The sequence below is a fragment of the Sorex fumeus genome, unplaced genomic scaffold (assembly GCF_029834395.1).
Source record: "Sorex fumeus unplaced genomic scaffold, SorFum_2.1 ptg000086l, whole genome shotgun sequence".
Lineage (NCBI taxonomy): Eukaryota > Metazoa > Chordata > Mammalia > Eulipotyphla > Soricidae > Sorex > Sorex fumeus.
Window position 1 is genome coordinate 24387512 of NW_026606143.1, and position 26122 is coordinate 24413633.

The following is a 26122-nucleotide window of genomic DNA, read 5'->3' on the forward strand; positions in this document are numbered from 1 at the left end:
CTGAGCACTGCTGGGTGCCCCCCAACCCCTAGAAAATTATAAAGAGATAAAATTGATCTGTTGGGGCCAACAGTTGATTAGTGGTTTTTTGAATCCATCAGTAGGTAGGGGTTAAATGTCTAAGGACATGGTAGAAATTTTCAGTGATGAAAGTGAATTAATTTAATTGTGGCACACATTAGAATGCACTCTGCCAAAAACATTAAAAATCAATCCATTTTATATATATAACACAACTTTAAGAACTATAAAACTTATTTGTACATATAACTCAAATATTCATCAAATAGTTTAAGTATGTGAATATTAGTGAAATTTAATTATCTGCATTTACACCACTTTATTTTATTTTATTTTTTTATGTAGGACTACTGCTATTTATTCAGCCACTGATTAGCTTATTGAATTGGGCATGAACTCCGCCTTACTTTTTTTTCTTCATTTTTTATAATTTTATTTATTGAATCACCGTGAGAGCAGTTACAAAGCTTTCGGGTTTAAGTCTCAGTCATACAATAAAACACTCATACCTTCACCAGTGCCCATTCTCCACCCTCCAAAACCCCAGTATACCCCTATCCCACACTCTCCAGTTACCTGTAGGGCAGATGATTTCCACATTACCCTCTCTCTACTTTGATTACATTATATTTTGACACCAGACCCACCATTATTATTTGGGATTTTACCCCAACACTCAGATCTGCTGAAAAGACAACAGTAGACAGTTTGTTTTCTATTGCTGGTTAAGAATAACATATGATGTTGCGTGGCTGAAGTAGTGGCCTCGTGATTTTGAAATTCCGAAATTTTAACAATTAAATCTGGATGGATTTCTGCCAAAACCTGCTGGGTTCCGAGATTTGTTACTGAGTCTCTGGGATCATGGCAGTTAAGGAGCTTGATCAGGAGTCAGAGAGGCCTTCGTGGGTGACGACTTGGGGTCTATTGGGATGGGGAGGAAAGGGCTGGCTCCACCCCCATCCCGTGAGACCCCACGTGTCTCTTCACTGCAGGCCCAGACTGTCCAGTGGCCTCTGGAGGTTGGCGGCCACCAACCCGCCAAGGGCAACAGGCCAAGGAATGAAAGCTATTCCCACCTGGGGTGGTCTAGCACTGGTAACCTACTGCAGGGACCAGACGCATTTCTGCCAAAAGTCACTTGGTTTCAATGTTTCTGAGTCTCTGGGATCATGGCCATTAAATGGCTTGATCAGGAGCCAGAGAGGCCGTTCATGGGTGGCGACTTGGGGTCTATTGGGGTGGGGAGGAAAGGGCCAGCTCCACCCCCATCCCGTGAGGCCCTGTGTGTCTCGTCACTGCGGGCCCAAACCTGATTGTCCAATGGACTCTGGCGGATGGCAGCCACCAAGCTGCCAAGGGGAAGCAGGCAGAGGGACAGCACCCTTTCCCCCCTGGGGTGGCCCGGCAACAGTAACCTACTGTGGGGTCTGGATGCATTTCTGCCAAAGCCGCTGGGTTTTGAGATTTGTTTCTGAGTCTCTGGGATCATGGCCATTAAGCAGCTTGATCAGGAGCCAGAGAGGCCATTCATGGATGGTGACTTGGGGTTTCATTGGGGTGGGGAGGAAAGGACCAGCTCCACTCCCATCCTCTGAGGCCCCACGTTTCTCGTCACTGTGGGCCCGAACCTGACTGTCTACTGGCCTCTGGATGATGGAGGCAACTGGGCCGCCAGGAGGAACAGGCCAAAGCACAAAACCTTTTCCCACCTGAGTTGGCCCAGGGCTGGTAATCTACTGCAGGGACCGAACGCATTTCTGCCAAAAGCCATTGGGTTTTGAGATTTGTTTCTGAGTCTCTGGGATCATGGCCGTTAAGCAGTTCGATCAGGAACCAGAGAGGCCATGCCTCCAGTTATATAGCTGAGCCCAAGGTGGTCTATGGGTGTGTCTCCCACATACCTAACTTTTGGCCATTTCCTTTCTTGGTAAACTTTGTCCCAAGTTTTTGGGGTCTGGCCAAAAGCACAGCAGCAATTTTGGGGTATCTGGAAGTCTGATGGTGCCATCAGGCTGCTGATGCACTCTTCTCACAGGTACAGACTGACCTGCTGGCGGCACCATACCCCCTACACTATTTTAAATATCTAGCTGCTTCTTTGAACAATGTGTTGTATAGATGTCTATGCTAATTTAGATATTCAAATAGCTATTTAATTTAAATATTCAGCTTTCATGCTTAATGTTGATCATCAAAATTAGATGTTTCCACCCAATATATCTAAATATTCTTTAAACATTTAAATATTTAATATCTAATAAACATTTTAAGACTTTTAGGTCCAATGTTGATTTTCAACCAGATGTATCTATATGATGGAATTATTCACATACTAATTGATTTAAAAATTTGCATAACCATGGAGGATCTGGTTTATGTATTTGAATATCTCATAATACAAACATACCTACAAAACATATTTAACTATGACAGTTCAATTTAAATATGGACTCTGTTTTAATATCCTAATTTATGCTTTAGATATTAGCCATGATTTTATTTTTCAATTTGTGCATTATGATTCAAATATTTATGACTGGATTGATACCTCATATTGAAATATCAAAATACTTGCCACACCTGATTTTGTGTACACAAGTATTCTTGCTGATGGAATATTAAAATAAACTAACTTAAATATGCAAACACCACTTGGATAATCTGAATATACAGGTGCTATTTACAAATGCAAATAAAGTCATTTGAATATGGGTGTGATCAGGTCATGTATCATGGGCTGATTTGAAAATGCACACTCATCTGAGCATGATAATTTGAATATGGGTGGATTGCCTGATTTAAATGTGCAAATGTAAGTTAATTTAGCCAGCTAAGTGTGCATGTTTTGGCCACCTACTTTAAACATATAAGGAATATATAACATATGCAAATCATGTCCCCCTGATTTGTATGCTCTGAAATTGGTTGCCCATCATATTTTGGCATGTGGGTATAGAAAAGTCTTATTTGAGTGTACAAAAAGTGGTTTGTATATTCAAAATTACTCCTAATTTAAATATTCAGATATGTAATATCTGAATATGTTTGATGTGTTGATACCAGGGCATTATCGCCAATAGAACCCACTTGGGCATGGCTTAATATGTTGATGCTGTCACATCACACCCACTGGTGGCTAACACTTGAATGTTTCTTACCGAAGTGTTGTTACCGTGTCAACATGTTCATGATCTAACATACCATAGTGGGTAGGTAGGGTGTTTGCCTAGCATGTGGCCAGTATCGCCCCTCTTGGAGAGCCCAGCAAGCTACCAAGAGTATTCTGCCCTCACAGCAAAGCCTGGCAAACTACCCATGACGTATTCGATATGCCAAAAGCAGTAAAAACAAGTCTCACAATGCAGACGGTACTGGTGCCCACTGGAGCAAATTGATGAACAACAGGAGGGCAGTGCTAATAGTGCATTTATAGAAATTTCATTAGTATCTGGACTGGAGCGATAGCACAGCAGGTAGGGCGTTTGCCTTGCATGCAGTCAACATGGGTGACCTGAGTTCGATTCCTCTGCCCCTCTGGGAGAGCCTGGCAAGCTACCGAGAGTATCTCGCCCGCACAGCAAAGCCTGGCAAGCTCCTGTGATGTATTCGATATGCCAAACACAGTAACAAGTCTCACAATGTTACTGGGTCCACTTGAGCAAATTGATGAACAATGGGAGGACCGTGACCGTTCATTAGTATCTAATTTTAATTTGTAAGCTAACTGAATATCTAACTTTGCTTCAAGCTCTTTTTTAAGTATTAAATGTACCGCCTGAAAGCAGACTATAGACTAAACATGATTGTCACCCATTGCCTCTTTTGCAAACCACAACACCCAATAAGAGAGAGAGAACAAAAGGGAATGCCCTGCCACAGAGGCAGGGTGGGATGGGGGGGATGGGGGGTGGGAAGGATACTGGGATCCGTGGTGGTGGGAAATGGGCACTGGTGGAGGGATGGGTATTTGATCATTGTATAATTGAAACCCAAACACAAAAATGTGTAAGTCTGCAACTGTACCTCATGATGTCTCACTATAAAAAAAAACACATTGTTGCAAAAAGAATAGAAATGGAAATTAAGTTAGAATCTCATCTATTTTAAAACTTCACCCTAAGCACTAGTGAAAGAAATCACTCATTATAAACAAATTTTTGTTTTGTTTTGTGTCCACCCAAGGATGTATTCAGGGCTAACTCCTGGTTCTTCTCTCAAGCATCACTCCTTGCTTGACCAGGGGGTTAGTAGAGGTATTGAGAATTGTATACAGAATCGCAAGTGAAAGCAAAGCACCCTAACCACTCTACCATCTACCAGGACCCTGTACAATTTTTTAAACATTTGTGAAATGGTTTTCAATGTTGATCATTAAACTTTTAAACTTACTAACATTTATTTTCTTTTTTATATTTTAAAACATTCAGTATTTATTGAATGCTGATTGGTTCAATAAATTCCCCATTTTATTACAAAATTCAATTAATTGAAATAACAAATATCTCAGGCAATCTAATATTATATGTAAAAATTAACTAAGCCTATGTTATAAAATTACAGAAAAGAATGAGGTTATAAGGCAGACAGCGACAACCAAAAGTCCAACAGTGATACCCTAAGATTTAATATGTACATAAATATCAATTGTCTTAAATAGAATAGTAAACCTCTATATGAAATATGCCTTCACAAAATTTAGTATTTGCATGCTAAGACTATTTAAATTGTAAATATTGGATGAAAGGTACAGAAAACTCAATTGGACAACATTCTTCACAATTACCATCCTTAGGTTCACTCCTCAACACCTAATGGCTTCCATAGCATCATATCACCAGGATTCTCCCCAAATATCCTTTCTTTTATTTTAATTTTTATATTCTTTCTACTCTACCAGCTTATTTTTGCTCTTCTCCTTTTTGACAAAATAAAAGAAGATCATGCTTTTTCACTGCTTAGTCCCCTTGTGAAGAACTCTATAATGTGATCCACTGATTTTCTTTAGTACTTCACTTAACTGAAGCCAAATCTTAAAAGTTCTTGGGTGATTATTGCTCCAATATCACAAAATAATGCAAGAGTAATATGCATGAATATGATATTACTGACATATATTGCAAGATTCTATATTTCTCACAATATTGGATTTCATATATAAGGCACCAACAGACTTATAATAAAGATTAATTCATCAAAAATAAATAAATAAATAAATAAATAAATAAATGTACCACCAATGGAAGCAGTTGAAATATCTATTAACCATCATCTGAATGGCATTAGAGGCCATCATGCTAAGTGACGTCAGACTGGAAGGACAGATATGGAATATATCTCATATGTTGGACATAAACACAGTAAGGGCACAACAAAAGACAACAGAAACTGAGAACTGGTCTGCAGAATTGAATTTACTCAGTCTGGGAGAGGCAGGAGGTAGCTGGAAAGGGTCCCTGAGAAACTGGTGAAGGCTGTGGTTTGGGAAAGGGGAATGCCCTGCCACAGAGGCAGGGTGGGATGGGGGGATGGGGGGTGGGAGGGATACTGGGATCCATGGTGGTGGGAAATGAGCACTGGTGGAGGGATGGGTATTTGATCATTGTATAATTAAAACCCAAGCACAAAATATGTAAGTCTACAACTGTACCTCATGGTGTCTCACTAATAAAAAAAAAAGATTGTGTGCATGAAACTCTACCATTAACATTATTGTAAATCATGGTGCCTCAAGTAAATTTTTAATGTAAAAAATATATTAATAATAAATCAGAAAAATAAATGTTCAATGTGTTTGAACCTCTCAGCCACAGTAACTAAACATAAGTAATCGAATTGCATTTAAAGACATTCAGAAAGAGGCAAAACTAAAGCAAAGTGCAGAAGGCAAGAATTTGGTGACTTTGGAGGGATAAATAATATAATGAGTTTCTGAAGTACTGTTAAATCAACCCCCCCAAAACAAAACATTCAGGTATAATTGTGATTTATGCACATTTCTGGGTATATAATAAATAAAAGTTTGAACCAAGAGAGAGAAAGAGAGACAGAGACAGAGATAGAGAGAGAGAAGAAAATCAAAATATGTTGTTCTTAAAATATACCAGTATTTAAAACTTTATTGTACTATCCAAATACTGGTCAAGTCCCAAATCCTTCTTCTACCTAAACTCTAATCACACTAGCCTCACCCTCACCCCCGGCCCATCCTTTCCTTTAACAGAAAATGAAGCAAATTAATTCTTAAGCCTTTTCTCTGATAGTTCCCACTGCATAGAACACTATCCACAATTTACCTAAACTAGTATTTTGACAATCCTACGCTTTTCTTCTCTGAATCTAACACTAGTTCCCCAATTGCTTTACTAGGATCCTGTAGCACTGTAGCACTGTCCTCCCCGTTGTTCATTGATTTGCTCCAGCGGGCATCAGTAACATCTCACAACAAATTAGAATCCCACCTTTAAGAAATCTGCTTCATTGTCATTCTCATGAATGCAACTGTATCTGTTGATTTCATAACTTTGTTTCTGGTTCCCTGGTGAGAATGCAACATCTAATCTTGCTCTCTGCTGCTGAGTCAACAACTAGAATTCTGCGTGACAGGCCAGATAGGTGATCAGTAAATAATCGGAACAGTAACAAACATGTAAGTGGATGGATGGGTGAGATAATAAATGCATTGCATAAAAACTAATCACTACTGATTAAATACAAAATGTTGTTATGGAAGTGCATTAGGCAGGGGAAAGTGGTATTCAGTTATATTTTCCTCTGCCCCTTAGTTATGTTATTGAAATATAAATCCAGCGAAAGGACCTTGAGAATGATGATTTCAGCATCTTGCTCAAAATGGGTTTTTTTTCACTGCAAATAATAGAACATGAAGTTAAGATTTCTGTATTCTTGCTCAAATTTCCCCTATCCACAAAATTACTGCTAAAACTTCAAAGGTGAATCATCTTGCATAATCATTATATATTACATCCAAACCTGAAAAATATGAGCATGTATTTGTTTCCAAGATATGAAATGTATATTCTAAACAAATTGTTCATAAAACACACAAACATACTTTGTACTAAAAGTAGCTTGTCATCTAATTTCCTTTGTTTGCTTCCTAAAGAGCTCCAGGTGTAGGTGAGCACAAGTGTTTTTTGATGAGGATGATAATGCACTGAAAAATTTTATACATGACATTTTCCTTACAGTGTTTTAGTACATATGTTTTATTGTTGCTCAATCTTGCCACTTGAAATACTTCATTTTCCTAATTCGAGCCATTACATGGTTTCTACTTCATAAGATTTTGTCATCGTTTAGCTTAACTATGGTGTGCTCTAATATTTATATTCTCTCAACACCTCAAATAAAGGTAAAAAGGCCCTCCCGTTGATCATCGATTTGCTCGAGCGGGCCCAGTAACGTCTCCATTGGAGACTTTGTTGTTACTGTGTCTGGCATATCGAATACTCTCGGTAGCTTGCCGGGCTCTCCGAGAGGGGCGGAGGAATCGAACTCGGGTCAGCCATGTTGGCCGCATGCAAGGCAAAAGCCCTACCCGCTGTGCTATCCCAACACCTCAAATAGTTCTTAATAAATGATAACAGAAAATTATAGACAAAATTTAACGAATATTCATAAAAGAGTATAATCTTAAAGATTGTAGCACTGTAGTACTGTTCTCCCATTATTCATCGATTTGCTCAAGTAGGCACCAGTAACATCTCACAACAAACTGTGAAACTTGTTGTTACTGTTTCTGGCATATCGAATACATCACGGGTAGCTTGCCAGGCTTTGCCACAGGGCGAGATACTCTCAGTAGCTTGCCAGGCTCTCCGAGAGGGGCGGAGGAATCAAACTCAGGTCGACTGCATGCAAGGCAAACGCCCTACCCACTGTGCTATCGCTCCAGCCCAATATTAAGGATAAATGAATAAAAGTGATCTATTATTAAAATTAGGCCTCCTTTTCAGTACAAACACTAAATTAAGACAGCAATTCAATGCCAGAAACCAAGGTATATTCTTAGAGAGATATATTTGGAGTATAATTTATGTGAAACAAAACTATAATTGTTGGGACCAGAGAGATAGTACATGGGTTAAGGGGAGTGCTTTGCCTGCAGCTGACCCCATTTTATCTAGGTTACTACAGGTTCCTGATCACCTGAGCTCCACATCAGGGGTAAGGACCAAACACCCAACAAACAAACAAAAAAACACTATAAATGTCTTAGTCTCATTCTAATTCATGAATTAAAAATCATTGCTAAAATTTTTTGTAATATCAAGAGCTCATTAGTTGCTAAGAATTCAGTTTATTTCTAGCAATAGATAAATGGGGAAGAAAACATTTCAAAACTAAATATGTGTAGATATAATTCCACTTGGTCCTTACCATGACCCGATGTAATGTTATTTGAAAGTTCTTGTTTTCTAATTTCAATATAATTTCTGGAATTATATCAGTACAATTTTTTAAAAGTTTTTGGGCCATACCTGGTGGTGCTCAAGGATTACTCCCGGCTCTGCACTCAAGAAGAATTATTTCTGGGGGTGCTCAGGGGGGACCATATGGGATGCCAGAGATTGAACCTTAATTTGCTGCATGCAAGGCAATACTCACTGTATTAGCTCTCTGTCCCATGATCATATCAGAACTTTTTCAACTCCCGTTTCTTCTGTAATACTACCTATGCCTGGGTATTACATAATGCCACATACTGTAAAAGATTGTAGAAGCTTCTAAATAAGTTACTCTCTTCTTATTAATGTTAGATCTTATTGGTGAATCAGCACAATTCTACCAATAGTCAACAATAATGTACTGTACACGTAAAATTTTTTTAATTATATTTAAAAATCTTTAAGAAGGTTGATCTTATACTGTATTCTTACCACAAATCACAAATCACAAATCATCCTGTTAATCGTCGATTGCCTCGAGCAGGCCCCAGTAACGTCTCCTTCATCCTAGCCCTGAGATTATATTCAAGGCTCTTTAGGAGAATGAAACCCATCATTGTTACTGGTATTTGGCATATTGGGTACGCCACAGGGAGTTTGCCAGACTCTGCTGTGTGGGCAGACTACATTCGGTAGCCTGCCAGTATTCTTACCACAAGAAAATAAAATATAAAGATAGTTTTAAACTGTTGAAGTGAGCCTATTTGTGGTTTGCCTGATTCTTAGAGGCAACATTACTAGTTTAGAGTCTTGTTTTTCGGGAATGTCAACTGAAAATCTTGTGTGTCCATGAAGGTCATCTCTCTTTGAATAAGCCTGAGTTCCAGTGTCCCTGCAGTTTAGGAGCTGGCAAGAACTAAAGGGACAATTTATGCATTAAATATTTTAGAGGTTTTTCTATAGTTCTTCTCTAGTTTCTTATGTATTGTTTCAGCTGTCATAAATACTGCTGTTCTTTTTATAGGCTCTATCTATTTGAGCCCACTCTTTTAATCTGTGTTATGATTTGGAAAATACCTTCAAGTGTATGAGCAATTCACTACTTCCTCTTAATTGATATTTGGTCTAATCTTCCATATTATTTTGTATCACCTGTAGACCTATATGCTATGAGTTTTCCTGTCTACAAGTTTAGCCTTATATCCTAGACTATTCAATAGCCCATCCTAGAGTCTTAACACTTTTCTGGTCTGAGATCAGTATTACTGTAGAGAATAGTTGGGGAATCTTTTTTTTTCTTCTGTAAGGGCCATTTGGATGTTTATACTGTCATCCATAGACTAGACAATATAGACAAAGGGGTCTTGGGAAGCTAACAAGAAGTATACACTTCTCTCCCATCATGTGGACTAGACCACAGAGTTTAGTGAACTTCAGATGACACATTCCCCATACCTGCTACAGAACAACAAATGCTTCCTAAGTCATTTTTTAAGTAAAATACCTTTCTCTATGGATACTATTCATTTATTTCAATTAATTTTCTTTCTTTCTTTTGTTTGTTTGTATGCTTTTGGGCCACACTTGGCTCTTATCAATGTTTATTCCTGGTTCTATACTCAGGAATCACTCCTGGCTGGCTCTGTGGACCATATGGGGTGACGGGGATAGAGTCTAAGTGAGAAGCATGCAGGGCAAATACCTTACTCTCTTTGTTATCTCTCCAGCCCCTGTTTATTTCCTTATTTAATGTGGAGCTATATTATATATTGTCCCAGTGGCTGGAATATCAGCATTACTCATTTTTACCAGTCATTTGAACTAAGAAAAAAACTAGACTTCTACAGAAGAAATATCAAGGTGTTTTTAACCTCTGAGGTCCTCCCTGAATAGATAGTAATAATTTTTTCTGTTCTGCATCAATTAATTTGAACAATACCTCTAAAACTCTAATAAAAGATTTAAGAAATTTCAGAGCTTTTCACAGAAGGAAGGTGAATAATAAAAACCTCTTAGTTTGTTTAGCCTGTTTCTAAAATGGCCAGTTTCATAACTGGTTGGATTCAATCCCAAATTTGTCTAATGTTTTGTACAAGATGGAATGAAAAGAGAAGAATTGGTACACGATAAATTATGAAGACTCCCAGTAACATAGTCTTCTAAAATAAGTGGTAAATTATTTTGTTTTTCAAGATCTGCAAAACCTTTATTGGTCCACTGAATTGTGTTTTGTCAGCTCCAATTAAATTGCGTTGTCATAGATACCTATGAATTGTATGGACTTTATTTTCACTTTCATAAGTCTTTGCCAGCAAAGGAAAAAAGATTCAGAATCTCTGATTTTAGCACGACTGCTTAATTTCTTTTTTTATTTTTAAAGTTTCTGTTATGAAGAATTCATACTCTGATATCTAGCATATTGACTTTGAAAGGATTTTGAGTATTTTCAAATAGTCTATTTGTTCTATCATCTATGAAATAAAGCTCTAATTATTCTGTGACTATTTTATATGGTTTCATTTATTATACAACGCTGTATTGTTCTGATAAAAAATGCGTTTCTGATATGTGTGTTGTATGTTGTGTATATTGTGTTAACATTTTTGCCCATTTAGCCAAACACTACACAACTGCAGAGTGTGCTGGGATGTCATTGATAGATTAAATATGGAAAAATTAATTAAACCTGGAATAAAGAGTACTAACTCATTCAGTGGCACTGATGAGAAGTAGCAGTAGCTTAAATCAGTGTCCAAGAGTTGAGAGTAAAAAGTAACCCTTTGCAAATAAGAAAAAAGTTGAGAAAAGTTGCTTTTAGAAATATTTAAGCAGTTACAATGCTCAGTCAAGTGAATAGCAGTGTTTAAGGAAGACTTATTTATTAGGGAGCTGAATCTGAGTAATTTGTTTGGATACAGGAAAAGATGGTATTAGTATGCCTGTTGTCAGGTTCCAAGTTAAGCAATTTTTGGTTTAGGGCATGTTTCTAAGGTCATAGGGAAAACAGCATGTTATTGGAGAAATAAGTCTGGATCAACCAGGAAAAGTCCAACTTAGGTTGATAAAAGAGGAAAGAGATAATTTGATTAGATGTGACTACCAAGCACATCATGTCAGGTTTGTGGCAGGATAATTCCAGAGGGAACATTCTGATAAGTTTGATTTTCTAATACAATGATAAATTATGCTTAATTTTCTAATATAGTGATGAGTTAGACCTGGACTTGTGTGAGAAACCTTGTTTGTTTCTGGACCACACCTGGTAGTGCTCAAGACTTTCTCCTGGCTCTGCACTCAGGGTTCACTCCTGGCAGATTCAGGGCACCCAATGGAGTGCTGGGATCACCCCCCGGTAGGCTTCATGCAAGGCAAACACAATAATGACTATACCTTAGCTCAGGCTGAAGTTGGTGGGCTCCCAAGTGCGGCTTATGCTAGATGCAGAGGAGAGAAATGGTCAATTTCTCCAATCTACCTCTGTGACCTTGGGACCTTTGGGAAGGCTCTTTGCAGGAAAGGAAAGGCAGTCCTAGGCTTTACTCAGCCCTTATAGGTCTTTGTCCTAACTCGCAGAAAAGAATATCAGGCACTGATACGCAGTGAAGTAAAAGCAGATTTTACTTGGAGGTTCTGAGGAAGGGGGAGGAGAGAAAAATAAGTGTAATGCTCTTGAGAAAACAAGTATGGGTTTCTCCAAAGGCAGAAAGAACTCCAGTACACATCTCAGGAGGGGAGATGTGGGTGACACATGTGCTCGGCCATGTGGGCACAAGCAGCTTATGGGTTTGGGCAGCATATGTGCATGCTTCCTTTTTCAAGGTGGCATATATAGGATTTTTCCCAGGTTGCTCCCACATTGTGCTTCTAGCCAAGAGTCCATTGTTAGTGTGGTTGCCAAGGGTGGTAGAGTTGGGATGGTCTTTGAAATTCGATTTTCTTAACCTTTGTTCCTGCTGGATCTTCTCTTGGAGGGTAGGTCCAGTGTTGTCTGGTCTGGTCCAGATAAAGGTCTTTTCAGGCCTTAGTTGCTGTAGTCACAAGGTGGGTCCTGATGGTCTTAAGGCTAGGTGGCTTTAATACTCCCCAGGAATTACATTGCCATGAGGGGGCCTTTTTCTGTCTTTCTGCCTGCCTAGATCAAGGCCCCTAAATAATATATTCGGGTATAGAAAAATGTAAATATTTTTTGTTTCATTATGTTGTAGGTTGTTAGGACGCGGATCGTAATCTCCCTTTAACGACAGAGACTCCAAAGACTGCAAACAGCAAGCAAGGTTTAATGTAACACTGGCTAGCCAGGGTCGAGCCGCCTACACAGACACACAGGTCAGATAGGTGAGGCAAGACCCTGAACTTCTTCAAAGGGGATCTTATATAGGCCTTCACTGGCCATTCCAGCAAAGCCCGCACATTTCATAGCCAATAGATTTGTAACAACATATACTTTCTTAACCAATCCATTTAAAAGTACATCACTCTTTAGCCTATAGATTCAAAGATCAGCATTTATGTACATAGGCATTGTGGCTAGTGGGCATCTGGTAACTCGGACATTTGGTTATCACCAGGCTCCCTTTGATTGGTGGAAGCAGATAAGGGAAAAGTTCCTAACAGAGGTAACAGATAAGGAAGGGCCAACAAATGGTTTTCGAATTTACATCCCAGCAGGGAAGAGTCAACAAATGGTTTCAGAATTTACATTCCAATAAGTAATGGTTTCACTCTAAAGCTCTGCTAGGGAAGAGGCAGGAAAGGGACAGTTACTAATTTGTAGAGTTTTAACTCTGGAATCTCCCTCAGGGTCCCAAGGGGCCTTACAAGGTAACTCATGTGAAGTGGGGAGAGAAAGGTAGCCTTAAGAAAACAGTGCTCATTTATCTATCTCTGTTTTCACTTGCTCAGCCAGTGGCAAGGCATCTTTGAAAATACCATTAGCCTCAATGTCATGGAGGGTTTTGCCAACTTTGTCTTCAATGTACCTTATGGTTTCTGGTCTGATGTTGAGGTCTTTAATCCATTTTGATCTTACTTTTGTACATGGTGTTAGGCAGAGTTCTGAGCCCATTTCTTTGCATGTAGCCATCCAGTGATGCGAGCACAATTTGTTAAAGAGGCTTTCCTTACTACACTTCACATTTCTTGCACCTTTATCAAAGATTAGATGATCATATGATTGAGGGGAGATGTCAGTGTATTCAACCCTGTTCCATTGGTCTACAGTTCTGCCTTTGTTCCAGTACCATGCTGTTTTAATTATTACTGCTTTGTAGTAGAGTTTGAAGTTAGGGAGGTTGATTCCTCCCATTTACTTTTTCCCAAGAATTGCTTTAGCTATTCGTGGGGGCTTATTGTTCCATATAAATTTCAGGAGTGTTTGCTCCATTTCTTTGAAGAATGTCATGGGTATCCTTATAGGGATTGCATTGAATTTATACAATGCTTTCGGTAGTATTGCCATTTTGACAATGTGCACCTCCAAAGAAACAGTGACCAAAATACAAAGACAGTCTACAGAATGGGAAAGGATATTCGCCGAATACACATCTGACAAGGGGTTGATATCAAGGATATACAAAGTACTGGTTGAACTCCACAAGAAGAAAACATCCTACCCCATCAAAAAATGGGGCAATGAAATGAACAGAAACTTTCTCAAAGAAGAAATCCGAATGGCAAAAAAGCACATGAGAAAATGCTCTACATCATTAATCATCAGGGAGATGCAGATCAAAATCACAATGAGATACCATCTCACACCTCAGAGACTGGCCTGCATTCAAAAGAACAAAAGCAACCAATGCTGGCGTGGATGTGGCGAGAAAGGGACACTCCTTCACTGTTGGTGGGAATGCCGACTAGTTCAGCCCTTTTGGAAAACAGTATGGACGTTTCTCAAAAAATTAGAAATTGAGCTCCCATTTGACCCAGAAATACCACTCCTGGGAATATATCCCAGAGAAGCAAAAATGTATAGTCGAAGTGACATCTGCACTTGTTTGTTCATTGCAGCACTCTTTACAATAGCCAGAAACTGGAAGAAACCTGAGTGCCCAAGAACAGATGACTGGTTAAAGAAACTTTGGTACATCTACACAATGGAGTACTATGTAGCTCTTAGAAAAGATGAAGTCATGAAATTTACATACAAGTGGTACAATATGGAAAGTATCATGCTAAGCGAAATGAGTCAGAAAGAGAGGGATAGACATAGAAAGATTGCATTCATCTGGGGGATATAAAGTAACAAAGTATGAGATTAATACCCAAGAATAGCTGAGATCAACACCAGGAGGATTACTCCATAGCTTAGAGGCCAGCCAGGTATTCTAGGGGAAAGGATGGTTCAGATAGAGAAGGGAGCACCAAATAAAGGGTGTTTGGAGGATCCTCCCAGGAGGGGAGATGCATGTTGAAAGTAGACTATGGACTGAACATGTTTGCCACTCAATGCCTCTTTTGCAGACCACAACACCCAAAAGGAGAGAGAGAACAAAAGGGAATGCCCTGCCACAGAGGCAGGGTGGGATGGGGGGGATGGGGGGGAGGGATATTATCTATGGTGGTGGAAAATGGGCACTGGTGGAGGGATGGGTATTTGATCATTGTATAATCGAAACCCAAGCACAAAAATTTGTAAATCTAAAAATAAAAAAAAATGAGCATGGAAGTGCAAAAAAAAAAATAAAAAAAAAGAAGAAGAAGAAAAAGAAAACAGTGCTCAACTCAGCTTGACCCAAACCTGGGGAATGCCTGGTGTGGGGTAGGGCTGAGAACTTCTGCTTATGAGCACCCATGAGGCATGGGTACCAATTCCTTGAGACAGTTATAAAGCTTTACCTGAAGTCCATTGGTTCTCTGGGAGCGGAGAACTCAGGCTGGAGTGAGGATTTGCTCTTTGAGGAAAAGAAAAGTCAGTCCTGACCTTTACCCAGGTTTTCCAGAATCTTCTCCCTCCCTCAAAGAAAAGGATCTCAGGAGGAGACAAAAGAGTCAAGGAACATAAGTTTATTTGGAGAATGAGGGGAGAGCAAGAGAGTTTTATGCTCAAGAAAGAATAAGGACTTCTCCAGAGTTGACGTGCCACTCAATCCCTTTGGAATGGATATATAACTGCTTTGATCTGGAATTCTTTCCATAAGTAGGAGTTAATGGAGCTTTTCATGGTTGAGGTGGGAAAAGTCTTGACCTTCAGATGGTACAATCTCAAGCTCAAATGCAGTCTTTTTAGTTCTGGCATCTTGCCCCAGGGATCTGGCCTTGCTCAGAGCTTGGCATTCTGCATTACAAAGGCTTCCAGGTTCCCCAGAGGGCCCCTGCATTTCAAAGGCCTTCATGTCTTTGTCTTAGCTTCTTTGTAGACAGTGTTTCCCCCAGTACATTTTATCAGCTCCTATCCCCAATCTCTCTGCTTGTACCAATTACTTCCACATGGATTTAGGATGGAAAAAATAAAACTATTTTTATAACTGACCTTAAGGAGCTCATTTTGTTGCTGAGAGACGGAATCCAACAAGGAGTAGGGTTCCTCAAGTGGCTTCTGTGAAGTGGGAAGGAAAGGGGTCTCAAGAAGGGTGTCTCCCCCTTAGAAGCATCCTTGGGTTTCACTTCTGCTTTTGCCCCAACGGATGCCATGAGAGGGTTCTCTGCAGGAAAGAAAAGTCAGTCATAAATCCTACTCTGTTTTCCAGTTCCCTCATCTTTTGCTCACAGAAAAGATTTCCAGGAGAAGAGGAATAGTGAAGTAAAACACGTTTATTTGGGAAATGAAGGGAGGGAAGTTGAGAGATGGGTAAGGTTACATGTTCAAGAGAAAACTTGGACTTCTCTGGAGAGGGGCTGGGGAGGAGCTCAAAGTAGCTTTGAGGAGAAGCTTAAATATGACTGTTTTTCATAATCACCTTTGTCACAAATTCTTTACACAAGTAGGAGTTAATAGGAATTTTCCTGGGGGTCAATTTGTGGCTGGTGAAGGTCATTCTTCAATTCCTTAGCATTCCAGGGTGCTTCTGGTGGTGAGGAAGGGGGTGGCAACTGTACAGCCTCCTCCCCTCTGTGGATCCTGGCCTGGAATTCTGCATCTCAATGGCTTTCCAAGCTCCCAAGATGGGTCTTTATCTCAAAGGCTTTCATGCCTTCAGTCCGGTTTAGGCTACACACAAGTACAGTTTTCCCCAACTACAGTACAAGAGCCCCCACTGTCTGCAACAAGTTTCAACAGCCTGACTAAGGAAAACTCAACCTCACTATAGCAATACTCCCACCTGTAAAGTGCTTGGAGGTTATAGTTTCATCCTTACAATGAGGAAGAAAAGAAACAACAACAAAGCAGAACAAACTGACAGTGACTGACACATACTAGTGAATTGAGGGCAGAGAACAACCCACAATTCTTGAGTCTGGACAAACGGGTGGATCTAGAGGGGAACACTGAAGGTCTGCTTGATTAAAACCTGGCTTTGCAGAGAAGCCAAGCCCGAGTAGAAATGAGGAAGTAGTCTTGGAAATAAATCTGTAAAGCTGTACAAGTATATATGCAGCCGACCCCAGGCACTTGGGACCAGGCTGGAGCTACTATAGCTTTTGGGTCAAAAGCTTTTAGTCAAAAGCTTTTGGGCTCCTCCAGGAGAAGCAGCATCTCCACACCTCATTCCCAACACCCAAACTGATAGACAAGAAAAGAATCAGTCCCCAACCCTGGTCCCCAAGGACCAGGTGAACCTTGCCAAGTAGTTTCTGTTCCTTACATTGTGACTGTCAATTGGATTGCACTGCGTCTGTTTTTACATTGTGGAGTTCCTCAGTCACATCATATTGTGATTATATGTGATTCCCGGAAGAGAACAGCACAGAGTCACCTGCCCCCGCGCCTGGCTGTCCTCGCCGAGGGCCCCTTCGAGGGGGGTGGGTTGAGTTTCCCTTCACGTCCTGAGCAGAGTTCCAGCAGCCGAAGACCTCCAAAACCAGCCACAACCATGCTGAGCCCACTCTCCACACGCATGAAGGTACCGGCAGAGGAACAAAGGCATGCGGGTCCCGGGGCTGAGATCTCCAAGCCTGCTTGGATCGGGGCAGAGCATCCTTCACCCAGATCCTCCATCTTCCAGTAGGCAGGGCTCACACCCACTAACTGACCCCCCAGTGCGGTGTAATCCCATTAACGGCCAAGACCCAGAGACTATAAAACCCAGCTCCTGGAAGCACGTGGCCTCATTAGCGGTCACGCAACATCTTATTATCTCATTCTTACTTTGGACAACCTGGCAGGCTACCGAATGTAACCTGCCCACACGGCAGAGTCTGGCAAACTCCCTGTGGCGTACCCAATATGCCAAATACCAGTAACAATGATGGGTCTCATTCTCCTAACCCTGAAAGAGCCTTGAATATGTCACTTTTTAAAATCTCAGGGCTAGGACGAAGGAGACATTACTGGTGCCTGCTTGAGGCAATCGACGAACAACAGGATGATCGTGATCGTGATGTGGTTACCTGGACATGATAACAACAAGTCTCACGATGGAGACATTACTGGACCCGCTCAAGCAAATCGATGAACAACGGGAGGACAGTGCTACAGTGGTACCTGGAGTCATGCGCTGGAGAGAAAGCACAGCAGGTAGGGCTTTTGCCTTGCACATGGCCGACCCTAGTTCAATTCCTCCGCCCCTCCCAGAGAGCCCGGAAAGCTACCTGGAGTCATAAATAAAATCACTCCTGTGGGTGTCACATTTTTGAGATATGAACCTCATGTGACACCCCACCTCAACAACATCTGTAAGAAGTAGGTTCCCTCAGATGGAAATTCTGGATGTCCTGAATGAAGATGGGAGGCAACACTAGGATATTGGAGGAAGTTTGCAGCTTTGCCATATACACTCACAGCAAATGGGCACCACAATAAACAGTAAAATTCCTTGAGTTGGTCCTTCTCTGAGGCACGTTTATTTGTATCTGAGAGAGGAGAAAGGAGAGAGAAGAGAGAGGAGAGAGAAGAGAGAGAGAGAGAGAGAGAGAGAGAGAGAGAGAGAGAGAGAAAGTAAGTTGCTCAAGAGAGAATGTGGGCTTCAAGGGTGGAGTGAGAGTCCCTACACACATCCCGGCATTAGATAGGAAAGCATGGAAGTACACATCTCAAGAGGGGAGATGCGGGGGACACATGTATTCAAGCACCACATGTACTTGGCCATGTAGGCACAAGCAACACATGGGCTCAGGCAGTCTATGAACCCTTCCTTTGTTCAAGGTGGCCTCTATAGGTTCTTCTCAGGTTATCTTGATCTGGAACATTCTGGAGTCTTCTTGGGGTTGAATCACTAAAGTTAATCAGATTAAGGGAGAGATCTGGGGGTTTGAGGAACTTCTTGGGGAGGGGTCCAATCTTCTCAGGATCCAGCTGCTAAAGATCTTATTAGGTCTCTGTTTTCCATATCCACAGGGTGGATCAGCCTTAGAATTTTTGTTGAACTAAGTTTCATTGCCTTTCCCTGTCTATCATCACATTTATGGACAATATACTGCAGCCCCTGACCAGAAGGATTAGCAGCGATAGCACAGCCGTAGGGCGTTTGCCTTGCACGCAGCCAACATGGCCAACCCGAGTTCGATTCATTCCGCCCCTCTCGGAGAGCCTGGCAAGCTACCAAGAGTATCTCGCCCAAATGGCAGAGCCTGGCAAGCCACCCGTGATGTATTCGATATGCCAAACTCAGTAACAACAAAATCTCCAATGGAGACATTACTGGGCCCGCTCGAGCAAATCGATGAACAACAGGAGGGCCTTTACTTTACTTTACTTTACTTTACATTTAAAAAAAGTTTTGGTTTTGGGGCCACACCTGAAGGTATTCAGAGATTATTCCTGGCTCTGCACTCTGGTATTACTCCTGGTAGTGCCTGGGGTGCTGAGGATTGAATCCAGATCTGCCATATGCAAGGCAAGTGCCCTACCTTCTGTACTGTCTCTCTGGCCCTAAATTGTCTTGTTTTTAAATATTCAGTCACTCTCTTCTTGATTCCTTTTGGGTCAGTTTCAATACCTCATGTTAGTTTTCAACAAAAATTGCAAAACAAGTTAAAAGGCAAGGGAAAATACAGTCTGAAAAGATAAAACATCAATAAGCTCATGACATAGAGTTGTCAGACTTAAAGTGGCTATATGGTCTGGAGAACATGCATTGCAGGCAGACTCAGATTAAGGCCCACAACCATATGGTTCTTGAGCAGTATCAGATGATGCAGGCTTGTTCTTCCTCCCTCCCTCCCTCTGTCCCTCCCTCCCTCCTGTCCTCCATCCCTCCCTCCCTCCTGCCCTCTCTCCCTCTCTCCCTCCCTCCATCTCTCTGTCTCTCTCTCTCTCATACACACACACACACACACACACACACACACACACATAGAGCCATGAGTAGCAACTAAGCATCACCAGGTGTGCCCCCCCCCAAATAATAAAACAGCTATATTTAATGAGTCCTAATGGGGAAAAGTAGATAACCATGCAAACACAGGAGTGTAGTATAAGCAGAATGTAAGCGAAACTCTGAGAAAGAATAAAAGTGAAATGATGCCATTGGGAATAAAAACAACTGTACCAGAAATGAAGAATGCTCTTGAGGGGCTCAGTCTACTAGACATTGGCCAAAGGAAGAATCAATGAGGTTGAAGATATTGCCAGCCCCCAAAATTTCAAACTAAAATGCAAAGAGAAAAACAGAGTGGAATATAATCAGAACTCCCAAGAACCGTGGAATAGTTTCAAAATTTGTAACATATACATAACTACAATACCAGAAGCAGAAATAAGAGAGAATAGAGCAGAAAATCTCTAAAGTAATAGCTGAGAGCTTTGTAAATTAATCACATACATTAAATCACACAACTAGTAGCTCAGAGAACACTAGGCACCATAAATATGACTAAACAAAAACTTCAAGAAACAAATTATAGATATATTCAAACTACAGAAAAACGAAGACAAAGGGAAATACAGGATAAAGCTGGGCAGAGGGATGAAAAGAAATTTACCTATCATGGAACAATGATAAAAGGAAAATTGTGCATTTCTAATTTGAAATAAGGAAGCAAAGTTAAATGTCTGCTTTTGAAAGGAAAACAACCTACAGTTCTGTATCCAAGTGGATTACTCTTTAAAATCAAGGAAGAAATACTTGTCTCTAGTGAAAAGGAAGGGAATTCAATGTCAGGAGTATACTCTGTAAGACATTAAAATAAATTCTCTAGAGAGAAGGAAAATTATAACTTATAGAATGAAAGGGGAAAAATAGGCAAATCTATGATTACTGTGGAAGATTTCAGCTTCTCTCAGCAGTGGGCAGATCAATCAGAAAATCAGAAATTAGTAAGGATATAGGTGACCTAAAAAGCATTATCAATCAACTTGACCTAGTTAACTTTTATAGAATATTGCATGAAACCAGCAAAATTCACAATTTTCTCAGGCTTCCATGAGCCATCTACCAAGATAAATCACATTCTGGGTTATAAAATATACTATAACAAGGTTTAAATATATATATGCATAATCACAAAGTACATAAACATGTATACTATATAGAATATATACATATATAATCACAAAATATATACATACACACACAAGTAATCACAAACTACCTACATAGACCACAGTGAAATTAAACTAGAAATAAATAACTGAAAAATAGAAGATCCCCCAACTATTTATAGAGTAAACAATACACTTATAAATATCTCTTAGGTCAAAGAAATCACAAGACAATAAAATACTTTACACTATTTAGAAAATTTATGCAAATTACTAAACTCCTGAGATGTGATAGAGTAATATTTAGGGAAAAATCTATGGCATCAAGTGTATATGCTAGAAAACCTGAAAGTTCCCAAATCAGTTATTAAATATTAAATATTGAGCTTTACTAAATAATGCTTTTAGAACAATCATTTGATCATCAAGTAGAAAAAAATTAAATGTGACTAGAAAACATTAATTTAAAAAAATAGAAAAAGAATTCTGCTCAGTTATAATAGAGTACATTTTTTACCTGTAGATTACATTATTTACCTTGGGCCCAATCCCCCAAACACACACAAACACACACACACACACACACACACACACACACACACACACCTATAGACAAAACTAATCAAACCAAAAGATGGTTCTTTCAAAGAAACATTAAGAAGTTAAATCTCTTGTCACTTGTCACTTGTCATTGAGTATCGATTTGCTTGAGCAGGCGCCAGTAATGACTCCATTCACCCCTGTCACATGCTAGTGTAGCCCAATGGCGTATTGGGGGCTCTTTCAGGGTCAGGGAAATGAGATTCGTTATTGTTACTGTTTTTGACATATTGAATACACCACGGGTAGCTTGCCAGGCTCTGCTGTGTGGGCGGGATAGTCTCAGCAGCTTGCTGTCCGAGAAGAGGTACATCAGTGGGCTAGAGTATAAGAGATTCAAGAAATACTGTGTCGCTCTCTTCCGGGAGCTTTGATTTATAGTCTCTGGATCTTGGCCAAGTGATTCTGGTGGATTCTCCCCAGGCTTGTCCGCCGGGCACAGCCACTTCTCCAGCAGCATGCCTCAGATTTTCTCCAGATTAATGTCGTTCACTTCCGCTATTTCTTTGGTAGCCGCGTGAATATCGGGATAGTCCGTGCCCATGGAGTTGCGGACTCGCTGGTTGATGCTGGGGTGCTCATAGAGGCTGACAATGAGGTATGCCGGCTTCCCGATCACTTGCAGGTACTCAGGGGAGTTCAGCTTGTGGGCCATGAGTGCGGCCTCGGTGCGAGAGCACCGGTACTGGACGCGCAGCTTCTTCAGCAGGGCCTCAGCCTTGTCGTGCATCTCATCCTGAGCCGGCTTATTCTGTAGCCACCTCTCAGCCAGGTACAGGCAGACATTCAAACTGGACACCTTGAAGGGCCCTTCCGGAATATCCTGGGCAAGGTTGATGGCAATAGCGACTGCCCACTCGGGGTTCACTATGGACAGCAAGTAGGACTCGATAGTGCGTGTGATATTTGTGACCTCCTTGTTCATCAGCAGTGAGGATTTGGCTTGGGTCAACTTCAGGAGCTTTGGTTTCAGTTTGTTTTCAAAAGTATGTTTGGCTGTCGACACATAGAGGGTGTCCAGGGAGAACTTCATCAGCTTACAGATCAAGAGCAACGTTGGGAAGGATTCTTCACTGAGTTCTGCAGAGACAATCTTCCAGAAGTTCTGTGCCGGTCCGAAGAATATGAGGTGGAAAGGCAGGCGCGTGTGGGCAGCCTGTGGAAGTGCCACTACGTGCTCCAACATAAACTGATTCTCCAGGTCGACTGGAGGAGAAATTCTACTACTTCCACTACCCAGCCGTTGCCACACTTCAGGATGCTTTCCGACCCCCGCGGCCACAAAGCAGCTGCGCGACACATGATAAGACACTAAATACCCATCTTCCGGAATTGTCGTACGGTATTTGATAGGGTTCAAATATGGTAACACCTACTAGGGTGATTAGAGGTCGCCCCAAAAGCCTCTATCCCTCTCGGAAAGACTGGCAAGCTACCGAGAGTATTCCGTCCGCACGGAAGAGCCTGGCAAGCTATCTGTTGTGTATTCGATATGCCAAAACCAGTAACTACAACTGGTCTCATTCACCTGACCCTGAAGGCTTCACTGACATGGAAGCATTGAGAAGGATGAAAAAGGAGAGGCCGACAAAAATCTCAAGGCCGACCTAGGCTGCCACAATGAAGGAAGACAAAAATGATCGTCTGTACTTTCAATGCACGTACGCTAGCATCAGATGCATCCATCGAGGACCTGATAGAACAAGCGCGAATCTTGGCCATTGATGAGATCATATGGTGCCAGGGGCAGTTTGTGGGTGTGATTGCCAAGCTACTGGAAAACTGGGGGTCTGGGTGCAGGAGGCCCAGCCCCGATCAGAGCAGGCTTAGAGATCTCAGCCACAGGTCCCGCATACCTGGGTTCCTCTGCCAGTTCCTTCATGTGTGAGGCTTATCTGAGCTTGTGGAGAGTGGCCTTGAGCATGGTTGTGGCTGGGTTCTGGAGGTTTTTGGCTGCTGGGATTCTGCTTGGGGCAGGGAAGGAAACTTAACCCGCCCCCCTCCGAGGGGGCCCAGTGAAGACAGTCTGACGCAGGGGCAGGAGATTAAATCTCTAACCAAGCAAACATGAGAGAAGACACAGATTACCAGTATCAGAAATTAAAAAGAAGCCATTGCATTATAGATCCACAGTTGGGATTAGAATGAAAAATCATTATTTCACACATGATTTTGGTACTATAGATAGGGAATTCTAAAGACTCTTTTTAAAGGCTCTTAGAGAGGCCGGGGCAATAGGACAGAAGGTAGGGAGCTTGCCTTACATGCGGCTAATTTAGATTTAATCTTTAGCATCCCATGTAGTTCCAGGAGCCCTACCAAGAATGCACCCTGAGCACAAAGCTAGGAGTGAGCTCTGAGCACTGACAGGTGTGGCCCCAAAACAGAAAAGCTCTTAGAAACAGTAAGTACAGAGAAATGGCTAGTTACAAGACAAATATACAAATAACAAAAGAGGATAAGAAAATAACCCTACTCACAATTGTATCCGAAAGAATGAAATACTTAGGAATACATTTGACAAAGTAGGTGGAATATCTATGCAACATAAAGTACAAGATGCTGTTAAAGGACATACAACAAGACATTAAGAGAAGGAAGCTTTGAAATAGGGGTGTAATTTCAGTGGTCATGAGCCTGCTTTGAGACATGAAACCATGAGTTTGATCTCCAGTTATTTTTGTTTGTTTTTTTTTTGTTTTTAAATTTCTTGGTCACACCAGAAAATGCACAGGGGTTACTCCTGGCTCATGAACTCAGGAATTACTCCTGGCGAAGCTCAGGGGACCATATGGGATGCTGGGAATCGAACCTGGGTCGGCCACATGCAAAGCAAACGCCCTACCCACTGTGCTGTGCTATTGCTCCAGCCCCATTGATCTCCAGTTTTAATGAGATTCTCACAACTCTGTGTTTCTAAAGCCAGAATAAGTGTGTGGTCTCCAGGACATCACAATCAAGTGTATGCAAGCACCAGAACCAAGTGTGCAGCCTGTGGCATGTATCACAACCAAGTATGAGGATTCCCTTTCCAACCCCCTACACCCCATCTAGACATCAAAACAGTAACAACAAAAAAGGGAAGGGAAGGGAAGGGAAGGGAAGGGAAGGGAAGGGAAGGGAAGGGAAGGGAAGGGAGAAAAAAAGATGGAAAGCTATTCTATGTACATGGATTGGGTGAATTAATGTGGCTAAAATGTCCATTTTACAGAAAATGTATAGATTTAATGCAATCTCAATCAAAAATCTAATGATAATTTTTAGAAAATACAGTATTTTCTTAAATACAATAAAAATATTAGTATTTTAAAGGATTCTCCCTTTTTTAAGTAAATAGGATATAATATAATATGACAAACATAAAATATTATATTTCTATTCTAAATATAAATATAATATTTTTAAATATCTAGTAGAATCTGCAGAGCCTGGCAAGCTACCCATGGTGTATTCAATATGCCAAAAACAGTAGCAATAACAGGTCTCATTTCCCTGACCCTGAAAGAACCTCCAATACGACAGTGTTGGGAAAGACGAATAAGGAGAGGCTGCTAAAATCTCAGGGCTGGGACGAATGGAGATGTTATTGGTGCGCACTTGAGTAAATCATTGAACAACAGAATGACAGTGACAGTGATGACAATGATCTAGTAAGATATATTTTTAAAAATTATATAATATTAAGACTTTAAAAGATGCCCTCCCTTTCCCTTTTGTTGTTCTTGCTGTGATGACAGGTTACATACACACTTGGTTGTGTTCACCTGGAAATGATGTTTGTACACTTTGGGTTGTGCTCACATATACATGACTGTAGTGCACTGGAGACTGCATGCTTTGTTGTTGCACCAAAGATCTTAAAGAGCAGAGTTTCCAGGATCATATTTGCTGTATGTAGAGTGGGGCCAGGGATCAAATTGGTGGCCTCACACTTGTAAAATAGGTGATTTTCTGGGTTGTATGTTTTTAGTTTTGGTTTACACCCAGAGATGCCCAGAGCTTACTCCTGGTTCTATGCTTAGGGTTCTCTCTTAGCAGGACTTGGGGAGCCATATGGAATGCTGGGGATTGAACCTAGGTCTGTCAGATACAAGGCAAGTGCCCTGCCCAGTGTGCTATCTCTCCAGCTCTGCAAAGTAGGCATTGAACTTCTGAGCCCCCCAAATATTAAAATTTATTGAATAATAAAGGACCTTATATAACTAAAGTAATCCTAAAGGCCCTCCGTTGATCGTCGATTTGCTCGAGCGGGCCCAGTAACGTCTCCATTGGAGACTTTGTTGTTACTGTGTCTGGCATATCGAATACTCTCGGTAGCTTGCCGGGCTCTCCGAGAGGGGTGGAGGAATCGAACTCGGGTCGGCCATGTTGGCCGCGTGTAAGGCGAACGCCCTACCCGCTGTGCTATCGCTCCACCCAAGTAAATAAAAAAGAATGGAGGTATTGTGTTACCTGAGTTCAAACTGTATTAAAGGGTAACAGGTATTAAAACTATACAGTTTGGGAATTAAAATAGACAAACAAATCAGTAGAAAAGAACTGAAAGTCTAGAAATAAAACTGTGCATTTA